This window comes from Chelonia mydas, chromosome 13 (assembly GCF_015237465.2).
Source record: "Chelonia mydas isolate rCheMyd1 chromosome 13, rCheMyd1.pri.v2, whole genome shotgun sequence".
In the NCBI taxonomy this organism is placed as follows: domain Eukaryota; kingdom Metazoa; phylum Chordata; order Testudines; family Cheloniidae; genus Chelonia; species Chelonia mydas.
The window spans coordinates 14886435-14903571 of record NC_051253.2 but is presented as its reverse complement, the minus strand read 5'-3'; the positions used below and the strand labels follow the sequence as shown (position 1 = coordinate 14903571).

The window sequence follows — 17137 nt, the reverse complement described above, 5'->3', positions numbered from 1 at the left end:
AGACATCTCAATACCTTTGTCAATCTGGACCTTAGGAGCCAAGTTCCACTGAATTTCAGTGAGATTTAGGCTCCTGAGTGACTGTCACTTTTGAAAATGGGACTTAGGCAGTTTTGAAAATTTTGCTGTAGAACTAATTTTGCACATGTCACACTCAAATCAAGTCCAGTTAGGAATCCCTTGGCTTCTCCCATACACTTGGGTACTACTTTTATCACAGGCAAAGAGGCCCAAGAAGTTATTGCTCCAAACAGAATTTCCCAGGAATAACGAACCCTTTAGGAGTTGCAAATCAATGGCAAAAGTTCTCAGAAGTGTACGTAACTATTGATCTGAGGACACAAGGAAGTTACATTTTTTAAACCTCATTTTACAGATGTGGAACTGAAGCACAGACAGGTAAAAAGACTTACCTATAGGGGCACAGAAGTCAGTGGCAAAGCTGAGAACAGGCCCTTAAATACAAGACCATCCTTTCTCCACTTAGATAACCTTCGGACAAAACTGCTATGAGTTTGGAGTTTGAAACAAACACAAAAATAGGTAATTCTTGCATGGTTTTGTTTAAAAAAAAAAAAATAAGAACCAGACAAGTCTGGTAATTATCTTGGACATCTGGGATGAGAGCATTCTGCTTCCTTACTTGGGCCTCCTACCGAGTTCAGCAAAGGCCTTTGTCTTTTGAACTTTCTCTAGAGAACAGATGAACAGCTGGGTGTACGGACATGTTGATAAGACATAGATTTATTTTGAATGAGGTGACTGTAAAGCACATACAGGGGTATTACAACCAAGACTCTTGTTAATGCAGAAACATGGGGCATGTTCTGACCTACAACGCGTATCAGATGGGACAGATACAGAAATATATGAAAAGATTTTTCACCAGACAAATTGCTTTGCTGTCAGATTTGTTCTTCTGTTTCATGTGCACCATGGAAGAGAGGATGCAAAGAAAAGGTGAGAAAGGCACTTAAAGAGCAAAAATAAAAAATAGTGAAGAAAACTGGCCCTGGACATAATGGGCTAGCTTCTCAGCTGCAGATGAGATATGTTCATGGAGGCAGGGCAAGAAAGTAGCTTTAAGAGGATTTTCTAGCTTCCTTGTCCTGGGGCTGACCCTCAGTGCAAGTTAGAGAGGTCTCTGGCCTGCTGTAAATCACACTTAACGGCCCACAGCTCCAACGGGCCATTCCCACATCCAGAGACCGGTGGAGCAGAATGGTTCTCTGGTCACACTACTTTTAACTCCTAGACTGTTTCCTATGCCGGGGATTGGGAAGGAGAGGGATGCATAAAGTCAGCTACATCAGCTCTACCCAACCTGGGGAACCTTGAGCTAAGTAGCAGCACCAGTCTCTGGCTGCTTTGTGCTGCCAGAACTGTATGAAATAGGTTCTGATCCCTTGGGCCTAATTCACAATGTAGTTACACGGATGCACCCTCCTGAAGTCATTATCATTGCAACAGCACAGCTGAATGGAGAATTTACGTCAGAAAATATAGCACCTAGCTAATCTGAAATTCTGTTACCTGGAGGCTAACATTCATGTTCTTAAATAGATGTCTCACTCGGTCTTCTCTCTTCAAGGGATAAAGGCGCATTTGGCAAACACGAACTGAGCTTTTAAACTGGCACCAGAAGAGGACATTGGCTTGATTGCACAGGGACCAGTACAACTGCATAGAACTCTTGTGGAGGTATGGTTAATGCTAATGAGGAAAGGACGAAAGAGAAACAGAAAGATGTCCTTCTGAAGATGGTTTAAATTCGAGTGCCACTAACCCTCCGAGAAATGTGAACTGCCTCTATTATTCTAAAACTGGTGTTAATCCTGATGCCTAAGGATGATCACTCAATGTCAATGTTATTTACTATTTAATTGCTGGCAAAAACAGGTAAAAAAGGGGTAAGATGATCATATGGGCAATATCTTGTACAATCTATTGTGAGTGGCATCTTGTTTTGACTTCTCATTTTGGTGTAGTGGGTAGAAGTTGGTTGATGAGCAAAGCCTGAGAGATTAGTACTACTGTTTTTTTGTTTTATTTCTTCTAATTTGATCCCTGAGTGAATCTCTTCCCTGGCACAAGAAGATTTGCTGGCACACAAAAGTTTAAATTACACCTCCCTGTGTTAGTAGCAGTGAATTTGGCCTGTGGTTATAATGTCATTTCATTGCTTTGCACATCAGAAGAAAACCCTCTGACACAGACACTGGTTTACCTTAACTGGAGTGACTCATCATTTTCCCACAATTAAATTTTGAGCTCTAATGCAAAGCAGACTTATCTGCTTTGACAGGACACTACAAAATAAACAGAAAAGATTAAATTTGTATTGGCAGCTACCACTGCCCTGCTGTTATGAGTAATACAGCATAACTAAAAAGGACACCAGGAAATCAACATAGATTCTTGTTGCTGAAGAACCAAAAAAGAAGAAGGAAGATCTGATGATCCCTGGCAAATCTGATTGTTCAGTACTATATCAAGCCACGGACTAGGAACAGCAATGAGAAAATATTTCTTTTTTCCCCCCCCTCTGCATTTTTTAAAATCCATTCATTGTACTGGTTTATTTAAAATATGCTAACTCCATCTACTAAAGGAGCAGGTACATCTGTTAAAATGATACCTTCAAAATACAAACTGAACCAATGTTCACATATACAGACTCACTCTCCCTGCATAGTCTCCCTCCCACTTAATCCTCCTTGCACCCCTAGGCAGAAGAGGAAGATTAGCTACTATAGTGATGTGGGCTACTTCAACAGAAAGATTAGAACCACCACATATAACAAATTCAAGTTCTTTCAAACCAAGTCCAATTCCAGCACTGAGGAGTCCTCCCTGAAAACACTCTGCCTTTACGTTTTCTAATATCAAACCTAGGGTAGTGCTGGGTGAAAGTTTTTGGCCAGAACTTTTTCTCAGCAAAAACTGCAGATTTGGGGAGACAGAAACATTTTGTGAATTTATGTTGGTTTGCCAAGTTGTTTCCTTAAAATAACAAAAACCAAAAACCAGAAAGTCTGAAAAAATCAAAACATTTTCATTTCAACATTTTGAAACAAAATATTTTAATTTTCCAATTAAAAGCAACTTTTTGTTTTGAAATGTCCTTCAATTTTATTAAAAAGATACAAAGTTAAATGCTCAAAATCAAAACAGTTTCTTCCCTGATTTTTCAGAATTGCCAGAGAACTGAAAAGCCAGTTATCTGCACAGCTCTAACATAGGGATGTATAATTCCAATGCCTTTGCTGATCTCAGCTGCATTCATATCATACAAGGGAGAAAATGGTCTTTTAGATACAGTGCCAGGATCCAAAGCATTTACTACTTTATAAATTCATAGCCTATTTGAAGGGAATTTTTGATCGGCAAAGTGGTTCAGGAATTGACCAAACACTGAATCAAAGGAAAGCCAACATTTTTGGAGGGTCAAAGAAGTTTGGTAAACTTAATAAAATTAAATTAAATAAAAAGAATCAGGCATGTTTTTATCTCTTGTTTTGAACCCAAATCAGCAGTAGCCATAATAAATATGAGGAGAAAAGCTAGTCTTGTCACATTTCCAGCTCAGTCAAGGAAGTACCTGAAATCATATGTGTCAGACACATTTCAACGAGCATCAGAAAAGCATTTGATGGCAGATTTTTTTTTAATAAAAAAAAAAAAAAAAAAGAGATTAGGCATGCAATTGCATGAGCAAAACTCTCATATTGTAATGTTCCAAATTTAAACGTGAATTTACTGTGATTGAGCACACAGATCAGATAACTTCCTGTGCAGACAAACAGAACTGCTCATTTGCATGAACAATTTTGTTAACTATATGAGCAGATTTTAGGGAAATGATTGAATGCATGCAATGTTGAAAATTTGGATCCCAAATCTTTGTATGCTCCTCTGAACTGAATCCCTAAAACTTTTGATATTTTGTAATCACTAATTGCAATAATGCTGATGCTGGGTTTGTAATTTCAAAATGAGAAGTACATTTAACAGCAGGTGACTAAGATCAGGTATTGAAAAAAGCAAAACTTCTGCAAACAATGAGAAAACTGGATAAAAAAGGCAAAGTCTAAACAGCCTCATTCATATTATATAACAACATAACCTCAAGTACCTACACAAAATTGGTAACCTTAAATAACATTAAATAATTTAAATAGCTCATAGAAGGTGGAATGACTTGGCAGGGTTTTTATTTTTCAATAATGCTTAGTGGTCTACTCTAATCTTGGTAAAGTAATATGGAGCAGTTCTGCTGGTATGTTTAGATTTCAGACTACAGGCCTGTCAGAGTGTAAATTACCATTTCTTGGATACACCTTGACATTCATTTTCAAAATGTAGCACTTTAAAAATACTACCTATCACAGAGACTAGGGGTACGGTGGTGTTTAGAAAAAGGTCAGTGTGGGGTTTGTTAAAAGAAAGGAATTGGGATTGATTTCATTAGGGAGTTAACCTAGTTTTAATTTTTGGACCTTAAATGATTATTTGAACCCTGACTTCTCTCCAAAAAGACCAATATGAGCCCTGATCCCTCAGGCAGATCTACAGAGGCGAATCCTTGTGTCTGGTGGAGTCCCATTAAGTTCAGTGAAACCCAGCATGGTTGCACTATATGGTATCAGTATGCAGGGAAGGGCTCTCCAAGGAAAGACTCTGTGTCAGTGTAAATTTGGACAGCATTAAAGAGGTCTTTTTAAATTAATTTTTAAATACCAGGCATCAAGGACATGGCATCCTTAATAAGAAGTGAGAGTGACAATTCCTGCTTCCTTGGTCTTGGCAGGATGAAGCAATAGTTTCCAGGAGTTTGAGTAGCAGGTACCAGTCTGTCCTCCTGATGGTTTTTCACACAAAGGGCTAGTTTAACTGTAAAACTTTTTAAAGAATATACACTTAGTGGGTGCAAAGGGTGCAGATATGACAGTTCTGCATATGTTCTGGAGACAGCCATTATGACTATAGGAATACATGGTGGACAGACACATCACCACCATAAAGCTCACAGCTTTGGTCTGCTATTGAAACACCAGATGGGGAAAACTCTCAGATACTACAGAGAATTCTTTCCCGGGTGTCTGGCTGGTGGGTCTTGCCCACGTGCTCAGGGTCTAACTGATCGCCATATTTGGGGTCGGGAAGGAATTTTCCCCTGGGTCAGATTGGCAGAGACCCTGGGTGTTTTTTCACCTTCCTCTGCATCACAGGGCATGGGTCACTTGTAGGTTTAAACTTGTAACTCAGCCAGAGGTTAGGGGTCTATTACAGGAGTGGGTGGGTGAGGCTCTGTGGGCTCTAGTGTGCAGGAGGCCAGACTAGATGTTCATGATGGTCCTTTTTGACCTTAACGTTTATGAGTCTATGTGCATCATGTCAGGCAGATTTTATGCTTCCAGGAGCCAAATGAGTTCTGGATCCAGGCTTCAGCTATCAATCATTTGAGATGAGCAGAACACTTAATAAGCCGTGTACCCCCTCAGGTATATGTCTTGTGCCCTTATCTTCTCTGGGATGGAATCCTGTGATTCAACCACTCTCAGACTGGGGCCTGGTTTACAGCACCCCATGTAACCAACCGTGATTACGCAGCAGGCTCAGTTGAGTATGGCACCTGCAAGTCTTCCTTTCAGGAGCAACCAGCAACCATCAACTTTCATAAAACAAAGTATTAATATTTAATATTAAGAGTAGGAACATAGAAAAGCATATGAGAAAAGGTTTTTTAACAGGAACAATCTATATGCATCTTACTTAAGGCTTACCATCCTAGTCCTAGCTTCTTCAGACCCCCAAGCAACTCTGTCTGTCTGTCAGTCTGCTCCTCCTAAACAGCTCCCTGACAACTGCCCTCCCCCACCTCCGGGCAAGGAAAGAGGTTTTAACTGTTTGTGGTCCCTTTTATCTGTCATTTCCCAGCCTTGGCAAAACAGCTATGTATCTTTGGCTGAAGCCTGGAAGTAGAATCTTCACAGCTAATAGCTCTTAATTGTTTACTAGGAGGTGTTTTATCTTGATCCATTGTGTTGCCCTCCTGTTTGTTTCCCAACAACCATGCTATTAAACTACCCCCTCATATGCATATGGTAAACATTCCAGCACAGTCATACAGTAAACATTTCCCATAGCCCAGTAACATACATTATTCATAAATTAATACCAAGCATCCCCCACATCCTTCACACTTTTATTTTTGCTTTAAGAGTCCTTCGTATAGGAATAATGATCAACACACAGTTATTCAGTAAAGCACATCAGCAATTAAATTACATTAAATTAAATTAGCACAGCCAAGCAAACAAAGGCACAATTGTTCAAGTCCTCTACTTAGGCTGTAGTCACAATAATAGACTGAAGAGTAACAATACAATCTATAAAGACAATTAATATTATGTTTTTATTTTTAGAGAGCTTAAGCACTCAAAAATAGTACTTTTACTACAAAAGACTCCTATGTACTCTTTCCCTTTCACTTCTAAACATGACAAATCCAGATAAAATTAGCCTTTTATATGCTTCTCATTACTGGAGTATATTGAGCACCATCTTTTATATACAATGTTAGCTCATAACCTCCTGGGAATGTCCACTGCTTTTCTTGACTGTGCTAAAACAAGGATTGGACAGTCCAGAATAGTAAAGAATGAAGGCATTAAAGAATAGTCTTGGGTCAAGAATTATTATTGCTAGAGGCCTCCAAAATCTAGTTATGGGTTTCAGCAAACCCTGTGGGCTCTTATGATAATGCTTTTCTATAGTATTATTGTTATATGGCATTAAATCAGTCAGATTCATGAGCAACAAGAGGTCAATGTCTGATTGAAATTCATAAGGTCAAAAAGGAAACTAAAAATCAATTTATAAGATATGAAGATTTAGGCTCAAACTATATCCATGAGCAATAAAATTTCACATCCATAAATGTAAGAAATCAGTTATTAAACTTGAGGGGGAGGGGGGAGAAGAAGACTTATTAAGTTTTACACACACATAAGGCAGCTAACACATAATTTTATCAGACATTACTGAAATCCTGTGTGTAATATAAGAGATGATGGGCTAAAATGCTAAATGGTTTAGCACTAAATTATTAAGTGATGTATCCCTAAGGTATTAAACAGATAAGAAATGCAGAGCAGGTGTCTCTCCCACCAACTCTTGATCACTAGTTTAAGTGCATATTGATAACAAATGCACTTTAGAGGCAAAATAGTATTAGTAATATTTTTGCTGTATGAAAGCCTCATGTCAGAATGAGTAAAAGCTTCTACCTGACAAAGAAATGTTCATTTCTTTAAAAAAGAAAATTAATCATGTTAAATGTTAGCTCCCCGTGGGCCAGAAGCAAAACTCTGAGGGGATTGGAATCTCTCTCTCTTTCTCTCTCTCACACACACAGAAATAAATACTGGTGGAATAGCACATATATCACATTACAGAATGGAAATCATAGGCACACTTACCTGTTCTAAAATGAAAATATCCTTTTATTAGCATTCAAGAGTAATAGAAAATCATGTAAACTGAAACAGAAAAAAAAAGTAATACCTCAAACAAGCAACTTATACTTCAGCTACTGGGCAACTAGCCAACGTCTTGAGTATTGTGATGTAGCTTGTGTTAACTCTTTGTTCATCTGCTTTTTAATGATTCTATTCTATCAACTGACATTTTGGTGCAAAGAAAGCAGAATTTTGATTCCTGTCTTATGGAATGTTAATGCCTCATTCCCTGCTAATATTACTTGGTGCATGAGCATGTGTGTGTGTGTGTGTGTGTGTGTGTGTGCGCCTGCGCGTGCTTGGGAAGAGGAAAGCAGGTACTGAATGAGAAGGCTGACTCTTTGACCTTTCGTCCTGGATGTCTTGCCTCAACTTAAACGCAAAAAGTCAAACACAGAATTCCTCTCTTTCCTGAGCAACTTTCCTTTACTTTTTTCTATTGTTGTCAACAACTCCGCTTCCTCTCTCTCTTTCCCTCTTCCCGCCGCCCCGCCCCGACACCATCACTAAATCCTACTGGTTTTCTCTCACAACTTTTCCAGAAACCATCCATTCCTGCCCATTCCCAACAACAAAGGCCTTCGTTCAGAATTTGAGCTTCTTGAGCCTTGACAGGAACATCTCTCTGGTGTTCTTGACAATCACCTCTTTTCCTCTCCAATCAATTCAAAACTCAGATGCAAAAATTATTTCCTGGCCCAAACCCTTGGTCAACTTTACCCTTCTCCAAATCCCTTCAACTAGCTTCTTATTGCATCAGACACCAAATTCACCCTCCTTGTTCTCAGCTTGAAGCCCCTTCCAAATTCCTTAGCTCCTTTTATCTGTCTAGTCTTGTCTCCCTTTGCTCCCCATTCACTCAATTTGATCAGCTCTAGTCAATTGTCTATGCCCCTTTGTCTTCTTTGCCCATGCCCACCTCTACGTATTTTTCCTTAATGCCTGGAACTCAGTAGTGCTAATTCTCATCATCTGATCATGAGTCTAGCAACCTTTGATGCAGTTGTTTTGGAACTTTTTAAGACCCAGTTGTTGAAATCAAGAGATTGCCTGCAAATCTCACCTTTCATTAAAAAACATCCCCAGACATAGTAATCAAAATGTATACATTTTTGGTGGCTTAATCTTTATCTTCTCAATAGAGGCTAGCTGCTCTAGTTCAGGAAGTTGCTAACAAACACCAATAAAACTTTTGGTTCTAAAGTAATAATAATAATTTAAAAATGGCATCTTTGTTTAAAATGAGTCTTTAGTAAAATTATCTAAAGTTTATTGTCATTGTTATTATATTACCCATGCTTTCTTATATTAAAATTGAAATTATATTATGCAAAATTAGAAATTGTTATGCAAAATGATATGCAATATAACTAGCAGAAAACCTAAACACAACCATAAAAGATGAAATAAAAATCTATTAATGCAATAAAACTACTTAGTAAGAGTTGCTTTCATATTCAAAAACAAAATATTAAAGCATGCTCCATATCTGAAAGTCAAAAATGAAAGAATAAATTAACTAAGGTTAAGAACCTGGTAGCAGCTGACTAACAAAGCTCTAGGGGATGATAAAATTTCATGCTCTTGTAATAAAAAGGATAAAGGATTGGCTAGAAGACCACTAAAAGTTAAAATAAATGAACATAAAGAAGATGAAAAAGCTTGACAAGCCTGGGACCACAAACATGTAAAGACCAAAGACATAGTTTTAAACCATTAGAGACCCGAATTAAATGAAAAATGAATTCTAGTAGTAGATTAATAGAAATTACAAAGGTAAATGAGTTCGGTTTCATGGTTATAGAAAACTTTTTATATCTCATTTTTTCTTAGTACTCGAAAATGGAAAAGCATAACGAGTTAAATTCTGGCGCATCTCCAAAACAGATATAATTCCTAATATTTTTGGATACAGAAAAAAACACATTTTTAAAGGCAGACAGATTCATGATCACACAGGATATTTTCTCCCTAAGAAAAGGAGGGTGACATTCCCATTGAAAGGTTTGGATGTACACTTGGAAGCTTCCAAAGAACTAGATTTGTCTAGTGGATGAAAAAAAGCATTCAGTGTGACGGCTTAAGCTCAGTCCGACCTTCTTTCACCTGAAGCTTTAAAGGAGATGAAAAGTAAAAGATTAACTTTTTTCCAGCCCTTCCTTGTCTAAAGAAGTGCTTCTTAACCTGTGGTTCATGACCTAAAAAACAATCAAAACAAAAAACAATCTGGGAGTTGGGTGGTGGTGGTGGTGGTTGTGAGGCATTGAAAATGTTATTACAATCTTAAAAACAATGCATTTTCCAGAATAACTTTGGGGCAGCCAAAACATTCAGAGTTTGTGAGGTCCAATGTAGTTGAAACATACACATACAAATAAGTTATAAACGCTTATTGTTATCATATCTTACTTTGAAAATTTTTGACTTTGAATAAGAGGTCATCAACATGGAAAAATTGAAAAAACTGGTCGAAAGGATCAGTCTCCTAGTTCACTCAGGAGACAATCCAGTTCCCATTCAAATACATGGAAAAGATTTCCACTGACCTCAATGAGGGAAGGATTGGCAATTGACTTATAGTGAAGTCTCACAGGTATCTGTATGGGGTGAAAGTATTCTGTTTTGCCCTTTAGACATTGATCAGGATATGTTGATAAGGAGAATTTTTTATGTTATTTGGTCTACTGATTGTGATATCCCAGCGAACATTATGAGCCTGATCAAAAGGTTTCCGTTGAGTTCAGTGGGTTTTGAATTAGAGGCTCTAGAGACTAGCTTTTTTTAAAAAAATGAATGTGACCAATCTCTATAGATGTATTTCACCCCTTTGCAGAAATCCAGCACTTAAGTCTTACTTTTTGAGACTTAAACTTGGCTTAATTTGGATTTAAGTGGTGCATGGGCCTTGTGTCCCTCCTTTCCACAGGCGTGAATTTCACCATAGCTTAGTATCCTTTGGCCTCACTGGTGACAGTACCTTGATTTCATTCTTCCTCACCAAAATATGCACACAACAGGCAACTTGTCACTGACTTTCTGAAAAACTATTTAAAAAAGAAGGAAGACCTTACCTTACAGTTGCAGTACCAGTCGAGTGGGTAGGAATGAGAAATGTGTCTGCCTTTCAGATCTCCTTCTTGCCAACATAGATATGTGTCGCTTTTAGGGACCTCAGAAGAATGTGTCAGCCAAACAGATTTGCACCTTTGTTTTCAGCTACTAGTTTCAAGAAGCTGTCTTCTTCCTGTGGTTATTTGATGGGATTTTATTTTTGGCCCTAGGTGCCTTTCACAGTTCTTATCTCACACCAATAACATTTTCAGTACATTGTCACTCAGGAAATTGTTATTTAACAAGTGAATAATGGGATCATAGCCCTCAAAGATACTAAATAAATAAATAAAATAATAATAATAAAAAAAAAATCTGGTCCACACATTTACCATTGTTTACTATTCAGAATATTTTCTTGTGCGTGGCCAATTCTCAAGCAATAAAACTTCTACCACTTTACAGTTTAATAGTAAATTTAAGCAGTGTGAAAAGCCAGGTGCATTATGGACTCACAGTCAGGACTCTTTTGCAAACCCCAGGTTTTTTTGATACCAGTGATACCAATAACTCTTCTACAATAATGAATGTAATGCTCAAAGTCATAAGCCATAGCCCATGTCTGAGGTTCATCTCATTGTCACCTTCAGTGGATTCATGTTGGTGTTTTTCAATAACCTTTAACGAACAAAGTTGGACTTTCATGATAATAATGTTTGCCTTGCTGTAGGCACAGCAGTGATAGTAGATTAGTAGGGCAGATATCCTAGCATATTGCTCAATGTGCTGTAAATGACATGGTAGCCATTATTTAACCAGTGATCTACCTATGGGGATGACAGAATGACAGTAAGACCCTTCTCAGTTTGCTTCATTACTCTTCTGCTCATGCCTTTTTTGAGCTGTGAAATAGCTTTCTTGAATGTTTGAAAAGGCACATGGTAAGGGGAGGAACTGTTCAGCCATGTCTATGAATAATTTGCTGGACACCACATTGATTGTTAATATAGGTGAGCTCTGCAGTGTAATTATTTGAATCTTGTGCAAATATATATCTTTTGAGATCTAAGACTACAAGTCAACAGAATAAACCATGGAGCCAGAATCTCAGCTGCTGTAAACTGATTTAAGTCCATTTACTTGAATGAGCTATATTAAGTCACGCCATCAGAGATCTCTAATTATTTTGCCTTTTGGTCACTTATCACATGACTAAATTAACATTATAAGTTTTGGTTTGAAAAACTTGATGCCAACTTTGTACCGAGAATAGTTTAGGAGATAAATAAAACTATTGAAAATAACCATTCACTGGAAAAAGTTGAAACTCAATAACACTGATGATAATAGACTCCAATACCATATTTGGGAACTTTTGTACAACAGCACCATCACTGCTCATCATTAATAAACTGTCCTCTTTCTTCTCTTTAGACGAAAGCTAACCCATCAATCTGACCATTTGCAATGAGATATAGGATAATACTGCATGGACCAGACTTGCTGTCAGCCAGTGCCTGATGGGTTTAGAGTAAGAAACGATCCTTCATTAATTAACCTTCACTTTCTATGTAGATTCACTCATTGAGATGCAGGTAATTAAACCAAGGTCATTTCAAGGACTGTCAGGGAAAAAACAGCAGTGCGAAGGTGGTGTAGTGGTTTTGGGTAGAGGACTGTTACTACAATTTTAAAACAAATATAGGCAGCCTTTTGAAAAATTAACTCCTTTTCTAATGATGTAGGTTAGCTCACAGGTCTAAAGAGGTTTTGGAGCTAACTTTACAACTACTATATAGTTTTCAAGGTAGATTGTACAAAGAAAACATCAATAGAATAGGGAAAAACTCAAATTTTTAAAAAAGGAAGTACATGAGTCAGAAAATCCAGGAGCTAATATACAGGGAGCATTTGATAGCAGCTGTATGTCTGAAATTTATGGCAAAGGCGGCTGTGGGTTTCAGTAGTGATACTTACCAATGAAAGCCTGACTACATCAAGTTGAAGACTTCTGATAAGATATGGGTTGAATTTATCTTAGCTTCTGTATTCATGGCCTCGATGTCCACTAACTTTTAACCCTTATGAAAGCAATGATGTAATACTGATTGAAAGCTACATACTACAAACAACTGCTTATTCAAAGATAAAAGATTCCAGTTATGAGTTACTGTAGCTTGGAGATATAACAGAAGAATTTTTGCAATTCTTCTGAATTGGCCCTCACACCAGCCCGAGACATGAAGTACCAGTCTTAGATTGCTATTGAGAGCACCATGAACATTTTGAACCTGCAAACAGCCTTTAGCTCTTGCCAAGTGGCTCCCTTATAATTTAAGCATTAGATTAAAGTTGTATGTTGTAGACTTTAATAACTATCTTCTATTTAGTTTACTGAGTGCCACTTGCTGTGGATTATATGACTTACTCACCAGCATGCCCCATTATGGGCACTTAACCTTGAAAGTTGTAAAAATGGAACATTTAATCTGTTAAACTCAGTAAGAATCAGAAGGTTATATAATTACAGGTAATTTGGTTTAGCGCTTCTTCTATTTTCCAATTAATGAAAGAAATTTTATTAGTTTAAAAATTTGTGCTTTTTATTAAAAAATGAAATCAATAGAGATGGGTAAACCATGCAAACAAAAAATATTTGTTCAAATGTAAATATACATTTGCATTGGCCATGTTTGTGGCCTCTTTGGGTTCATCTCCAATCACTGGTGCAGTTAGTTTTTACAAGCATGAATACTCACTGAACACAGAGAGTATTAAGATGTTATGCATGAATACTCACAGAATAGAAAGCACATTTGAAATTCTTTTTCCATAAGCATTCATGCTGGAAATTGATTACAAGAGATATGCTCATCCAATCAGTGAGCAAAACTGATACAATGTGACTTCTGTGACCAATCACAAGTAAGCAACCCAGCTTGGATTCTAGAGTCTGAATATTCAAATACAAAGCTGTAGATTAAATGAAAGTCACACACACACACACACACACACACGCACACGCAAAAGAATAAACTTTAGAAAATCACTATCTACTCGCAGACATTCTATAGGCAGAAAAAGACTCACAATTGATTTAATCACTTATTTGCCATAAATGCATAATTAAAAATCAACCAAAACAAAACCCTACCAAAACAAAACACCATACTCCACACACAATTCTTCCCCGCTGCGGAGAGGATGAGAGAAAGAACAAACCTCACAAGACAGATGATATTTGCTTAATGCACTGTGGGACGGTTCTCAGATACTATGGTGAGGAAGGCAATATAAGAACCTGAACAGAATAGAATTACCGACTGAGTTCTAAAATAAGTTAACTCTTCAACAGAGAAATAATTTTCTTTCATAGGGGCACTGATCCTGCACCATTAAAGTCACTGGAGGCTTTACTATTGACTTCAATGAAAGAAGGTCAAGTTCTGCAGTATACTGTTGTAAACTTGCTTAGGGTTGAACTCAGGAAGAAGAAACAAATAGACTTTGTTGATGAGCTCTCCTAAAAGTGAAATGCCTTCTCACTGCTTAGAGTTCTTTGTTCCAGGCCAATATTTTTTATCTATTGATCAGCATTGTTTTTTAAGCAGCATTGTTTTTTAAGCTGTGGTCTTATGAGTCCTTCATTGGAAAAAAAATATTTATGCACTATGGCCACCCAGGATTTAATATTTTTTCTTTTGGAGACAGAACTTCAGGGTGGAATTTTCAAAGTGCCGAAGGGAGTTACGTGCCTAAATCCCATTAGAACTGGTCTCCTAAATTGCTTATGTTTCTTTTAAAATCCCTTCCTAAGCCTCCATATTCCAAAAGCATAGGCTACTACCACTCAAACTAATGAGAATCTCCTTTCACAGAAGCAGTGTTGTGACACACACTTGAACTGCTCTGATATTCCATTCAGTACCAGGCAGGGGCACAGAGATGATACGTAACTCTTGATGGTGGGGGACACAATTTAAATTTTCGGGGGGGGGGAGGGGGGAGGAGGGGCTTGTGACTGCCCCATGGCATTGGCTCAGGAGCAGTAGCAGAGCCAGGAGCGCCAGGGCAGCAGTTAGCAAGCACCTCGGGGAGCATCTCACAGCAGCCAGACTCCGCAGGCAGGGGCTGATTCCAGAGGGCATCGGTGGTCAGCACCAAGCTCCTTTGGGGGAGAAGCAAGAGCGCGTCAGGGGCACAGTTTGGAGCTGTGCCACCTGCCCTACCTGGAGAGTGCCTGGCCATGCAGAGACAGCCTGGTTCGGGGAGCCAGGCAGGGAGGGCTGCCGGGTAGCCAGCCGGTGTGCCTTTTCCCACAGCGCGGAGAGCCAGATGCCTGAGTTGGCCAGGCGGCTCCCATCAGCTTCCAATCTACTGGCTCCTGGCTGGAGGAGATGGTTTTCACACTGTTTCAAGAGTTTGAAAACCTCTGTACTAAATGGAAGGCAGAAATCTGGGGTGGCACGTGACCCCCACGGACCTCCTCCATGCATCACCTCTGCAGTGGCATGAGGTATTACAGTATAACACCCTTCAGCATTCACTAAAAATGTGATTCTACTGAGATTTTTATTGGCAATGATAGTCTGTGCAGTTAGAAAGTGCATTTGATTTTATTTACTAGAATAAAAAGACTTGAGTTGTAAAGAAGTTTGGTGTGAAGAATGAGTTCATTTGCATGTCAAATATGCATATACATTTACCATGATTCCATTAATATGTTGGGTAATCAAATGCACAAATTCCTTATTATGGTTATTTGTCTGCACAATTACCTGATGTCTGAATATGATCATAATCTTAGCACATGCAAAGTAGGTGTGCAGTTTGCATTTTGTATGTGCAGCTGTGCACCAAAGTGATTAAAAATCAAGCCCACGTATGAGCAGTTTGAATTAAATTTAATTTGGAAAAGTTGCCAGAGTTTTCAGTATCAACAATTTTTCTCTCTCCCAAGAAGGCACCACTGTCAAAATAGTTTGTTTATGCAAACCTCTAAAAGAAATAGGAAAAACAAAACAACCCCAAAAATAAAACTAAAATACACTAAGTCAGGAACTTGAATGGAGCTCCAATTACTCCCAGTTTTTTTAAGCTTTTGCCAAAAGTGTTTGAGCTTAATTAGGTTAAGCTATTTAAAAGCATGCCCAGTTGTTGTAATTTGTTTGTGATACAGAGCTGCTCTTTGATCATGAATGCTCATTTTTATAGAAACCCTGTTATCATTCTTGGGATAAGAAATAAAGTGAATTAATTCTGTGGTAGGAAAATACAGGAAATTAAAGAAACAGTGAAACAAAGTGCCTGATTAATAAAAGAAAGATGTGACTTCATTTAACTAGTGGGGGGAGAAGGGGGCGGCATGAGATAAGCAAACTGGATGGGGGAAATTACCAAGTGCTCACACATCTTGGATTTAATTCATAAAAAAGCATGGCGCTATGGTAGTCCTTGAAAATATGCTTAATATCTCTTTATCTGGGCTCAGCGCAAACTCTTCCAGTTCTTAGGAAATGCACATACTATATTCAGTCACATTTCCTATCCTTAGACTGCATGCTATTAATTCTGCTAGATGTAAAACAGCTCTCCCATTGTGATATTTTGCAATGCGTGAAAGGCTGCAGACATATGGTGTAGCATAAGTAACCATAAGCAAGTGCTCTAGCTCTTCATTATAAAGAAAGACTAACTGCTGGTAGAATTGGGTAATAAGAACACACTCAGTCCATCTTTATTTAGAAGTATGAATTTAGATTATAGACTTTAGTCTGACTTTTTTGGCTTATCTCCCATTTATTCCCCCCTCCCTCGCAAAAATCTTTTACATGGTAGGGTTGGTGCATTAATGGGACAGTGTTCTAGCTGAAGATCATCCAAAATACATGACTGCATTCTGGCTTCTTGAAAGGGTTGTGTTAACAGAGCAGTTAAAATAAGTTTTTCAAAGATGTCATGAGGATACTTTTGAGCTTAAAGGGAACAATACAGCCCTTCCTGTGGTACACTGGAACTGCCTAGGGACTAGAATAAGAACTTCAATAGCAAATATTTAAGTCTACATTTTAAAAACTGTGTTCATTAGTGTAACTGAATACCTAGTTTGTGCATGCACTTTTCATCTTTAAGCCGTCACACTGGGTAACTGCAGATGGAAATGACCACTGCTAGTTGTGTGCACTCTTCCCTGATTTATGCATGCAGCGGCAGTAATTGCACACGCAAATTTGGCACACAATATGCGTGCATTTTTGAAACATGAGGCCTTACCAGCTCATCATCCAAAATAAAATGAATGTTGAAGAGTAAGTCTTGAAGAGGAAGCCCTCGAAAAAGCGGGGGAAGTATGTGCTGCATTTACTACTAGGGTTTGGTGAATAATTTATAGCAAACAATTTAGTCAATGAAATAGCTTCTTTTTCTCTTCACAGATTGGCTGTGTGTTGCTTATCGTTTTGTCAGATTTATTCAGTATTTGACATTTTCAGAATATTTTCTTTGATAAGGGCCAGACTGACAAAGGTATTTAGGAACCTACAGATGCAGATAGACACCTGGTG

At 38.1% G+C, this 17137-nt stretch overlaps 1 long non-coding RNA gene across 1 annotated transcript in view; it reads right to left on the bottom strand.

Annotated features, from left to right (window-relative positions):
* LOC122462650 overlaps positions 1 to 17137 on the bottom strand; it is a 193019-nt gene that overhangs the window by 37888 nt on the left and 137994 nt on the right. Inside the window, exon 3 of the long non-coding RNA XR_006285343.1 lies at positions 10595 to 10767. This is a non-coding gene — a long non-coding RNA (uncharacterized LOC122462650). The remainder of the gene's footprint in view (positions 1 to 10594; positions 10768 to 17137) is intronic.